The sequence below is a fragment of the Lactuca saligna genome, chromosome 2 (genome assembly GCF_052625555.1).
Source record: "Lactuca saligna cultivar CGN05327 chromosome 2, ASM5262555v1, whole genome shotgun sequence".
Classification (NCBI taxonomy): Eukaryota; Viridiplantae; Streptophyta; class Magnoliopsida; order Asterales; family Asteraceae; genus Lactuca; species Lactuca saligna.
The window spans coordinates 38,116,249-38,129,047 of record NC_136418.1 but is presented as its reverse complement, the minus strand read 5'-3'; the positions used below and the strand labels follow the sequence as shown (position 1 = coordinate 38,129,047).

The following is a 12,799-nucleotide window of genomic DNA, read 5'->3' as shown; positions in this document are numbered from 1 at the left end:
TACTAAAGGATGCTGCACCACTATTACATACTCTAAGAATAACTCACTATATTGCATTACTTAATGTTCTGGAGAATATGGGATTTTCTAGGTTTCACCACTGTTTATGATTTCAAACTTTAGTTTTCATAATAATGACTCTCATGCTTTTTATACAAGTACTCACACTAAAACTCTTATGAACTCACCAGCTTTATGCTGATATTCTTTTCAAAATAACTTGTATCTTCAGGTCAAAGATAGACAGGTACATCAGCAATTTTTGGAGAAGATGGAGGATACAAGACCCATCTCTTATTTTTGTTTACTTTTGGTGTTTGTCAAACATTACAAAACACACTTGTAAATACACTTACTATGTAAATGAAATGGTTGTATGATTCTTGTTTTTACTATTATACAATTGTGATGATACTGTACACTACGTCATCCACCCCGAAACGTATTCCGCGGTTATCGGTTTTGGGGTGTGACAGGTCTGGGGTGACAAACATCATAACATTCCAACGCCTGAAGAACGTTGTTACAGGTAGCCTAAGTCAATAGCATGGTTATAAAACTCACATGAAGTATTAAAAAAACATAATGATTTACAGGGTTATCAGATGTCTTAGTGAGTTTATACATACATAAATCTATTATTCTAGGCATGACAACTACTAATGCATTACGATTTTGGAACTTTTAAACTACCACACACTCATAGAAAAATATTGGATTTTTCAGAAGTAAACTCAGTGATTTATACCAAACATACAAATTTTTATAAGTAAACTCTGATGAACTCACCAACTTTATTGTTGACTCTCTTTCAAAACTACTTGTATTACTCAAGGATTCAGTAATACAGGTAGACTACAACTTTTGGAGAAGTGACGCTATGTCGTCAGTTTAAAACTCATTTTGTCATCATATTGTAATATGTTTTGAACAAGTATCATTCAACAATGTAACTTTTAAATTATATATATGATGGTTGTTTTACTTTCTTTACTATGTATTCAATTGTTATGATACTACATGAAGTCATCCACCCTCGAACGATTCCGCCGTTCTTGTTTGGGGGTGTGACATTTACGATATTATGATTTCAAAACATGGTTCGGGACCCGAGTCAGATTGTCAGGTTTATAATATGAAGCTATTATAGACTCAACAAAATGTATGATAGTTGAATTAAAATGTGGTTATTATTAACTCGAATGAGAAAGATTATAAAACGTAGACATGGGATGACTGTAAGTAAGTAATCGAATAATTAGTTTATGGCATTAATCAGTTGAGTAGTCGTATTACAAGACACAACGAGTCGGGTAACAAATTATTACTAATTTCAGTTAATGGTCAAATAATGGACTGTTATAAAAAGTGTGATAGTAGGTTTGTGCAAGTTCTAAGGAATTTGATATATTACTTTAGTAGGTTTATTCGAGCGATAAGTTGGAAAGCAACGTCGGGTGTGAAGCGAAGCTAGTAGTTGGTCTTCACTAACTAGTTGGGTAGGTACATATGGATTTCGTGAGTACATAGTAAAGTAAATGATTTTATATAAAAAGTGTGAATAGTCCGTAGGTGTCACTAAGCTTATTTACATTAAAAGGATTATGTGAAAATAGTTGATTATCTTAGAAAGATTGTGAATACGTCACTAAGTGTGACAAAGATTAAGTATAAGAAATATGTTTTATGATTATAGATGTAAGAATACAAACCTCTATATTCCTTACTTAAGGGGAAAAGTGTTTTGAAATGTTTGACAAGACTAGACATTTGGGTGACGAGAGCTATGATTATATTCAGCAACCATGTATTTGATTATATTCAACAACCATGTATTTGATTATGTAAATTGTTACGAAGAAACATGTATGTGTGAGCATTATTATGAGCTTTGCAGGAAAAGTTGTATGATAAATATTATATGTAAATAGTTTTTCGAAGATTAATGAAAATCTAAATGAGTTAAATGGTGTAGAATGCCTTTATATAGTAAGGAATGGAAAAAGAATAAATTGTAAATAGACAGTTTGAAGCTCTATAGAGAGTTGTTCAGGGGGAAAATCCTATTTGTATATATGTGTGAAAGGCTTTAAGGAAATTTGTTTTGGGTAAAGGCATGAAATGCCTCTACAATTGAAACTAGAATGAAGTTAGATATTGGATTAGAAGTTTAAAGCTCTATAGAGAGCGTTAACTGAAAGGAAAAGTAATGTCCCAAAAACTAGACCCCAAAAAAATTCATTTTTAAATTAATAAACCATTAAATCATATCATTTTCATAAAATCAAGGTAATCAAAGTTTTATCAATACATAATCGTTATCATAGTAAATCACAGAATGCAGAATCGAGTGGTTTGTATCCTACAATCATCCGAAGCTATTCCCTTTGAAAATAGAAGTACTTGAAGCATTAATTAAAACCGTAAGCACAAAGCTTAGTGAGTTTCTCAAAACACCACATACCATACATAAATAATCATATAACGGTCCCTACCCAATGACTGTATTGGGCCTCACCCATACTCGCAAAACGGCCCCGCCCACTGAATATAATAGGCCCCACCCATTGAGTATAATGATCCCCCACCCAAACTCACATAACGGGCCCCGCCCACTGAGTATAATGGCCGCTAAAATCATCGCGCTAACAATCTATGGCTGTTGGTCCGCAAAAATCTATGATGAGCCCCTACCCACTGAGTATAATGGACCCCCACCGAAACTCAAAGGAAGAATCTATGGCTGTTGGTCCGCTAAAATCATCACGCTAACAATCACAAACTAATCATCTAGTCCATAATCAAATCCTGACCCACGCTAAGAGTCCAAAATAGGATAAAAGACCTTTTTATCCTATCCATAACTTGGCCCAAGGGCAAGGCCCAATCAAACAATCCATAGGCTCAAATTCCAAATAAACACCGTAAGGCCAAATATGGCCCAATATTCCAAATTAGGCCTAATCTCTTTCACGGGCCTCCTCCTAAGAGAGTCCAAAAAAATCTCAATAGCCTAACCATGGAATTCTGATGGCCCAAGACAACCACGCCCACCTTAGCCCAAAATCGAAGCCCAAAAGAACAAAACCCAACCTGCTGAGTACGTGGGGCGTACTCAGCTTGTACGCTCAGCATACTGCTAAAACGGCCTTGTATGCCCCGCGTACTCACCAACTTTGGTCAACTTTCCAGTTAACTCTTAATCGTTTAAGACCACGACCCAAGCTCAAATTTGACTTCTTTAAGGTAGTTAATCATATAAGGTTGCCAATGTTATGTGCATTAATGGCTTAATGGGGATCTACAGCTTAAAAGAGCTTAATGTCACGCCCCAAAACCAGGAACACCGGAAACGTTTTGGGGCGGTGTACGTCATGTAAAGTATCACAAAAATGTGAAGTAGTAAACAAGCAACAACATCATCCATTGCATTAATAGTATAATTTTAAAGACATGTGTGTTCATTCATAGTATAAAACGACATGATGAATAATCAAAATCAAAGACGAGTCTTGTCTGCTCCATCTTCACAAAACCAAGTCGTTGTACCTGTCTATTTGTAACCTGAGAATACAAGTTATTTTGAAAGCGAGTATCAACAATAAAGTTGGTGAATTCATAAGTACTAACGTGTCTTTGATTTGTAAAACTGTAAAGTAAAGACTTGTAACCTATAACATCTGAAAAATACAACTAATTTAAATTTTTCAAAAACCACCCGATTTTCATTAAATTATTTACAAAAGGTTTTCAATACAAATCATTTAGAGTATCCCCAGAATCACATTGCTACAAAATCATGAGGAGCGGTACGATCGCGCCTTCGCCTTGCCACGGTCTCCTGAAGAACCTGAAAAACATTAAACCACAACTATAAGCCCGAAAGCTTAGTGAGATACCCCCAAAATACCAACCACGTATACGCCCTTCGAGGCTGCGATCTTCCGGTCCAAAACCTATAAAACATACATAACATAACAGAACATAGAACAGCCATGCATATCGGGTCTACTGTGTGACTGGTCCGCCATATCGAGCCTTCAGTCCATTGGATCCATCCTCCAGGTCTAGTCATGTCCTTCGAGTCTACAGTGGTGTTGGTCCGCCCGCATCGGGCCTTCAACCCACCTGGTCCACTCTCTGAGTTTACAGTGTGACTGGTTCGCCCGCATCGGGCCTTCAGTCGGTCTGGTCCACTCTCCGAGCCTCAGCACGTCTGGTCCGCCCTCGTGAGGCCTACAGCCTATCCGGACCGCTCGCTGGGCATTCGGAATAACCAGTCCGCCCTAGGTATCTTGGCGTACAGCACAAAGCAGGACCCGCCTCAACCCATCTCTAGTCCAAACAACCATGTGCACAAAACATACAATCATATAGCAGTCATAGCCAACAAACCGAACAAACAGATCACATAGCATATCATTACCCTACCCAGGTTACCGACCTAACTAGTCACTAGCATAGCATCAATTTATATATATCAGGGAACTGACCTTAACAAGGGGTCCTAGCATGTACCATCCTAGCTACCAGGATGCAGACACATCAAACAATAACATAATAATCATATCCGAATCTCAATCCAATAAAGGGCCGACCTTGGTGCCTTAGACCCTGTTGATATAGTGAGGATAACTCACCTCGAAACTACCGGCTGAAAGGATAAGATCCCGCTTCTCCGAACTCTGACACGAACTCCTCCACTGAACATCAAAACATACAACTCAATAAATACCCCCGGAAGACAACTTGTCAACCTTGGACAAGTCAAAGTCAACCCCTGACTGACCCTACTCGCCGAGTCAACCCGATGACTCGCCGAGTCCTTAAGCTCAGAACTTCCCTCAATCAGCGAACCAACTCGCCGAGTCACCCCAAGACTCGTCGAGTCCAACAACTCCGAGTCCACTCGCACCCAACTCACCGAGTCATCCCCCGACTCACCGATTCATCGACTCAACCAGAAATATTGGGACTCTTCGACAAGACTCGCCGAGTCTAAGAACAGACTCGCCGAGTCCAAGGCTATCTTCAACCTACTCGTCGAGTTGTTCTTCCAACTCGTCGAGTTCCAGGCCATCTTCAAGCAGCTCGTCGAGTCGCCCCATGTGACTCGTCGAGTACCACTGGTTTGAATCCATACAGAAGCATCTCAGGCCGTGCAATTGATCCAAAACATAGATCCAACCTCCTACAATCCATCCATCACGTAAAGTGGCAAACTTTACGTGAATCTAAAGAGATCTAGGCCTTATTCACCTTAGAACCAAGGTTTGGACCATGGTAGCTCCATTAACAACACACGAACAGGGGCTTTAATGCTCTTAAGATCTTCTCCACTCCAGATCTGAGGTAGCAACCTCAGATCCATCCTCCAAACATCAAGATGCCACACAACTAAGCTCTCCACACAACCCCAAAATGAGAAACTAGGAAAATACAGCCCAAGAACGAAAGTATTACCTCCAAAGGATGCCTCAATAGCAATGAAACTCGAATCCAAGCAAAGCCCTTTGATCCAAGCCACTTCTCCTTCAAGATTTCTTCAACCAACACCTCTCCAAGCTCTAATTTACTCCACAAAGGAACTCTCCACGAATTTAGGGTTTATGGGACTCAAGGGGGGAATAAGGGAGGCTGTGGAGGGGCATAATGCTCTTTATATAGGGCTCAACCCCCAAAAATTAGGGTTTTCTCCATACAGCACCTACTCACCGAGTCCATCTTTGGACTCGCCGAGTAGGCCACTTGACACGCGACCATAGTCGCGACCTGACTCGCCGAGTCTATCCATGGACTCGCCGAGTCACCCTCCGAAACTTACACTTTTAGCCCTTCAACTCTACTCTTGCAATTCCGGGATGTTACAATTCTCCCCCACTTAAATTAGGCTTCGTCCTCGAAGCCTACGACGTCTCATCTTCAAATTACTTCCCACGACGCGCCGCCTGGCCTTGACCGAACCCAGTCCCTCAAGGCACAACCATAGAAACCAGAAGCTCACTTTCTCCTTCCATACGGTTCCCCAACCACCTACTCAACCCGGGCACCAGCTGTACCCTCCGATAGCCGCGCTCAACAACCGAGAATTACCCACGATGCCTTACTGCTCCAATTCTCATCTTTCACTTGACTCATACGGCCAGAAAACCACGAACCATCGGATCCCCGATCCGAATCCCACTCTATCCATTCCATGATGACAGAAAGACCCATTCTTCCATTCCGGAGCAACTCCTTCGAGTTCTCCTCTCGCAATCACACACACATGCTGATCTAGCTCTAGCACCCTCTGGTTTGGAAAACCTGATACACTGATGATATCCTCAAACATCCTTCCAGGATGAACCGCTAATACATAACCAAAACCCTGATCAGAATCTCACTAAGAGTCCAAGACTCTCTCTCTCTACATCCCTTCCGAACCCCTCTCCCTGGCTCTACGCCTGCGGTATTCCTTCCGTGCCCTGAGCAAACATATCGAGTCGAATGAGCTTTTATTCCATTGCCGCATCACGCTACTCAAAACCATCGTCGGACCATTCCAATCATAACTCCACATTGCCGCTTTCACTTCCGTGAATTCGCACTCCCTTTCGGAATTTCATTCCTCCCTCTTTGCTTACCAAGGAAACCACTCGACCGCCCTATCACCATGATAGGCACTATGGTGCTCATCCCACGCTACATTACCTCTTTAAAGCATACCCGACATCCATGCATCACCACTACTCTGACTCTCATCGCATGGACTACCTTCACCGCTCAAGATCGCTACCTGGGGCCCGACCTCCCAATGCAATCACACTGCAACCTACGCAACCCATAACCTCGAACCGATCCAACAGTACTCGCAGAGTCTTCAGCATGACTGGACCGCTTCCCCAGGACTTCAGCCAATCTGGACCACTCTCAGGACCTTCAGCCAATCTGACTGGATCGTCCTCCGAGCCTTCGGCCTGACTGGTACGCCTACCGGCCTTCAGTCTATCCGGACCGCTCAACTAGCATTCATCATTCCAAACTATCCCTTCGGGAAATCCTCCCGCGCATACCGTTCTAGCCCTCTATGGGTTTCGAACTCTATCTCCATCATACATACTCAATCCCGGCCTGCTCCCATGCCTTCCACAATCAATTGCTCTAGGTCTGTATTCCACCCCGCACGCCTGTTACTCACCCATACGAGCTTGCTCTCGGCTGATAGAACTACCGCTGAATTCTCCAAGCAGCTAAACAACCTCTCAGGCCCAACGATCATCCGGATAATTTCCAATTCTCCTCCACTTAAGACACTGACAATTAATCACCGGTCGCGATCACCGATCTCCCAAAGCAATCTTGCGGAAAATCAACACTTACACTCAAAATGTTTCTCACCAGCCTAACAACTTTCATAAAAATCATGTTTCCACACTGAACAACCCGCTCGAAAAGAACCCAATCTTCAAATATCCATTCCTCACACTGCAGAATCTACCCGGCCTTCAAACCAACGCCGCATCCGCCACCAATCCTCGCAAAGATAATCAACGATAGCTCGAAGTACTAATCCATAACCATATCGATCCTTCAGGGAACAAAGGATACCAAAACGAAATCTCGATCACAACTCGCCAAACCCTCACACAAAAACCTGAAACGCAATTCCATAACTAACCAACGAAACTAGCAGATAACAATACTCCACAATAATCATAAATAATCAAAAACAATAGAAAGAAACATACCCGCAGCAGCAAGCTGAAAAACACGTCCCTAAGCCCTTGGGGGCTCCACTCCACCCTGACCTCCACCTGTGATCCTCAACGTAGCCGGTGCTGGAGCCTGCATCGGTCCTGCAGCAAGTCATGGACAGTTGACCTTCAAATGTCCAACCTGATGACAATGATAGCATATCCTCAAATCCCGAACCGGCACTGACTGCCGACAATCCCTCGCATAGTGTCCCTCCTTTCCGCACTTATGGCATGCACCACCGGACCGACAAACTCCGACGTGACCCCTTCCACACTTTCCACAGATGTGGCTACCCTGATCTCCCATCCTGGAATCAACGGTCTTGGACCGTTTCGTTGCCGGCTGCGACTGAACCGGAGCTTGCCTCAGCTCACGTATCTGTAACTCAATCTCTAACTCACGCCGCCTGGCGGCCTCCTGCAACTCCAGCAAAGTCTCGCACCTCTGCGCAGACACAAACTGCCTGATGTCTCTCTTTAGCATACTCAGATATCGGGACATCTGAGCCTGCTCCGAAGCGAACTTAGGGCAAAACATCGCCCTCTCAGTAAACATCCTAGTGATTTCCGTCACCGACTCCGAATCCTGTTTCAACTCTAAGAACTCCTAAGCCAACCTCTCTAAGAACTCCTAAGCCAACCTCTCCCTCTCGACCTGCGGAACATAACGAGTGCTGAAAATCTCCCTGAACCGATCCCATGAAATCGCAGCCCTCTGTGCATCCGAGTACGACCCTGTGGTCAATCTCCACCAATCCTTTGCCCCGAGCCTTAACAGGTTCAGAGCACACCTCACCCTCTGATCAGCAGGGCATGAACACGTGAAGAAACATCCCTCCACATCTGACAACCATCTCATAGCAACGATCGGATCCTAAACTCCATCAAAAGTGGTAGGCTTCGTATTATCGAAGTCCCGATACTGAAAACCTCTACTAGCTCCTCCCCCTGCCGCTACTACAGCTGTTGTAGCCGCCGCGGCAGCTGTCTCCGTGAGAGCCGCATAGCGCTCATCAAAATACTCCACCATGCCGGTCTTGATCGACCCAAACAACTCCGGCATCTCAGCCCGAAACAATGCATCAACCTCATCATGCAGGATCTCACGAATCCTCGCATCCAACTCATGCGTACTCATCTGACTGACAACCTCGGGTTGTACAGACCCACCCGGAACTCCCTCTCTTGCTCCGGATCCTAACCCGGATCCACTCCCAGCGTGCCCTGAAATATCCATACTGAAAATAAAACACCAAAATCTCAGACATATTCCACTATCCCGGGAACCAGCTCTCATCCCAACCCTAGAGGTCATGGTTTCCCTGATACGCGTATGAGTCCGTGCTTTCAGTAGTACGGGCCCATACTACCTTCCACACCTACCCATATTTGTATGAAGTACTTCCACAACACTCTAGTGACATACATAGCAACACTCTATCCTCACAACTAGAGGAACACTAGAAATCTCTCACAAGGAACCCTAGGCTAGCAGGCATCATAAATCAGGCAACTCATCAAAAAATCCTGAAGATCCCTAGCCTAACTCTAGCATGCTGTTCTATCAAAGCTCAATAAAACAATTGTCATGTATGGTATTTTGGGGTTACTTAGTGGCTCCGGCTGATCGTACCTCCGCGTCCTCCTTTACTTATTTTGAAAACCATTTTAAATTCTCTTTTGAAAACCCTCCTCGATTTGAGACTGGAGTCACACAAGTATTCCTCCAATTCACTTAAACCAAGGCTCTGATACCAACTTGTAACATCCGAAAAATACAACTAATTTAAATTTTTCAAAAACCACCCGATTTTCATTAAATTATTTACAAAAGGTTTTCAATACAAATCATTTAGAGTATCCCCAGAATCACATTGCTACAAAATCATGAGGAGCGGTACGATCGCGCCTTCGCCTTGCCACGGTCTCCTGAAGAACCTGAAAAACATTAAACCACAACTGTAAGCCCGAAAGCTTAGTGAGATACCCCCAAAATACCAACCACGTATACGCCCTTCCAGGCTACGATCTTCCGGTCCAAAACCTATAAAACATACATAACATAACAAAACATAGAACAGCCATGCATATCGGGTCTACTGTGTGACTGGTCCGCCTTATTGGGCCTTCAGTACATCGGATCCATCCTCCAGGTCTAGTCATGTCCTTCGAGTCTACAGTGGGGTTGGTCCGCCCGTATCGGGCCTTCAACCCATCTGGTCCACTCTCTGAGTCTACAGTGTGACTGGTCCGCCCGCATCGGGCCTTCAGTCGGCCTGGTCCACTCTCCGAGCCTCCGCACGTCTGGTCCGCCCTCGTGGGGCCTACAGCCTATCCCGACCGCTCGCTGGGCCTTCGGAATAACCGGTCCGCCCTGGGTATCTTGGCCTACAGCACAAAGCAGGACCCCCCTCAACCCATCTCTAGTCCAAACAACCATGTGCACAAAACATACAATCATATAGCAGTCATAGCCAACAAATAGATCACATAGCATATCATTACCCTACACAGGTTACCGACCTAACCGGTCACTAGCATAGCATCACTTTATATATATCGGGGAACTGACCTTAACAAGGTCTCCTAGCATGTACCATGCTAGCTACCAGGATGCAGACACATCAAACAATAACATAATAACCATATCCGAATCTCAATCCAATAAAGGGCCGGCCTTGGTGCCTTAGACCCTGTTGATATAGTGAGGATCACTCACCTCGAAACTACCAGCTGAAAGGATAAGATCCTGCTGCTCCGAACTCTGACACGAACTCCTCCACTGAACATCAAAACATACAACTCAATAAATACCCCTGGAAGACAACTGGTCAACCCTTGGACGAGGTCAAAGTCAACCCCTGACTGACTCTACTCGCCGAGTCAACCCGATGACTCGCCGAGTCCTTAAGCTCAGAACTTCCCTCAATCAGCGAACCAACTCGCCGAGTCACCCCAAGACTCGTCGAGTCCAACAACTCTGAGTCCACTCGCACCCAACTCACCGAGTCATCCCTCGACTCACCGATTCATCGATTCAACCAGAAATATTGGGACTCTTCGACAAGACTCGCTGAGTCTAAGAACAGACTCGTCGAGTCCAAGGCTATCTTCAACCTACTCGTCGAGTTGTTCTTCCAACTCGTCGAGTTCCAGGCCATCTTCAAGCAGCTCGACGAGTCGCCCCATGTGACTCGTCGAGTACCACTGGTCTGAATCCATACAGAAGCATCTCAGGCCATGCAATTGATCCAAAACATAGATCCAACCTCCTACAATCCATCCATCACGTAAAGTGGCAAACTTTACGTGAATCTAAAGAGATCTAGGCCTTATTCACCTTAGAACCAAGGTTTGGGACATGGTAGCTCCATTAACAACACAAGAACAGGGGCTTTAATGCTCTTAAGATCTTCTCCACCCCAGATCTGAGGTAGCAACCTCAGATCCATCCTCCAAACATCAAGATGCCACACAACCAAGCTCTCCACACAACCCTAAAATGAGAAACTAGGAAAATACAGCCCAAGAACGAAAGTATTACCTCCAAAGGATGCCACAACAGCAATGAAACTCGAATCCAAGCAAAGCCCTTTGATCCAAGCCACTTCTCCTTCAAGATTTCTTCAACCAACACCTCTCCAAGCTCTAATTTGCTCCACAAAGGAATTCTCCACGAATTTATGGTTTATGGGACTCAAGGGGGGAATAAGGGAGGCTGTGGAGGGGCATAATGCTCTTTATATAGGGCTCAACCCCGAAAATTAGGGTTTTCTCCATACAGCACCTACTCACCGAGTCCATCTTTGGACTCGCCGAGTAGGCCACTTGACACGCGACCATAGTTGCGACCTGACTCGCCGAGTCTATCCATGGACTCGCCGAGTCACCCTCCGAAACTTACACTTTTAGCCCTTCAACTCTACTCTTGCGATTCCGGGACGTTACATAACCATTTGGAGAAAAGTTTGTATAAATGTGAAAATGTTTGTAAGTAATTGTAAACGTTTGAAAACCCTAGAAAATCCCATATTTCCTACTAGTATAAAAAGTATTCTTCTACCAAGACCTAACTGTTTTGAAAGTAGTCTTCTACCAAGACCCGACTGTTTTGAAAGTAGCCTTCTACCAAGACCCGACTGTTTTGAAAGTTTGAACCTCTACTTAAGTGAAGGTTTTTCCTTGTACAACTATTATTATTCAAATCTAATATACCTCATCGATTATGTGAATATGACACATAGTAAAGGTATTAATAATATATTAACTTGAGTTTTATCCTTTTGTAATTGTCGTATGTAAAGTGTAAGTACTGTAGTATTTGTAATAAGGGACTACTATTGTACTAATTTACCTTAATTTAGGGTTAAGACATAATGTGATGGCTAGATCCCATACTAATCACTCCCCTGTCAAGAGATTCTGGGAACCAAACGCGACCCCTTCCTGATTGCAAGACGCGAACATCCACATTATTATGATCATGTATACCCAATATAACTATCACAATGCATTAGTGATTCATTGGTATAGTTAGATCCTGTAATTGTTCCATGTTATAGCACCTTATTATGTTTGTTCTGTTATGGTGTATTGTATCTTCCTCCTTGTTTCTCTTTATTGTGTGTTCTCTTATGTTATCATGTATTGTAATTGTATTTCTATAATTGTATCTATTCATATAGTATATATTGTATTAGTTTAGACTCATGAATGAACTAACTCTTGTGTGATTCCTTGTACTTGGAATAGAAAGTAATATCTTCTAACTATACCTATTATAGTTACTAGTAATGTACGTGTATAACCGAAAATATGCCTTTCCTACCCAAAGGTACTGAACTGACTGATCGAACTTTTATGTCTATATATGTATACATGATATATAACTAATATTTAGACGACATTTGGATGAGTAACCGATGCCCTAAGGCCACATCCCAACGAGGAAAAGGAAATAAAGCAAAGCTAGTCTATGTTCTTTAAACATTACATATATAACTATATATATCTAGGCATGCATTTGACAATATAAAAGTATAAAAGAAGTTTTGTAAAAC

The 12,799-nt window shown here is 43.3% G+C and overlaps 1 long non-coding RNA gene across 1 annotated transcript in view; it reads left to right on the top strand.

Moving 5' to 3' along the window:
* The window catches only part of LOC145030873 (uncharacterized), a 38,006-nt gene extending 37,637 nt beyond the window's left edge, over nt 1-369 (top strand). The window contains exon 3 of the long non-coding RNA XR_013676727.1: nt 233-369. This is a non-coding gene — a long non-coding RNA (uncharacterized LOC145030873). The remainder of the gene's footprint in view (nt 1-232) is intronic.
* The last annotated feature ends 12,430 nt before the right edge of the window (nt 370-12,799 follow it).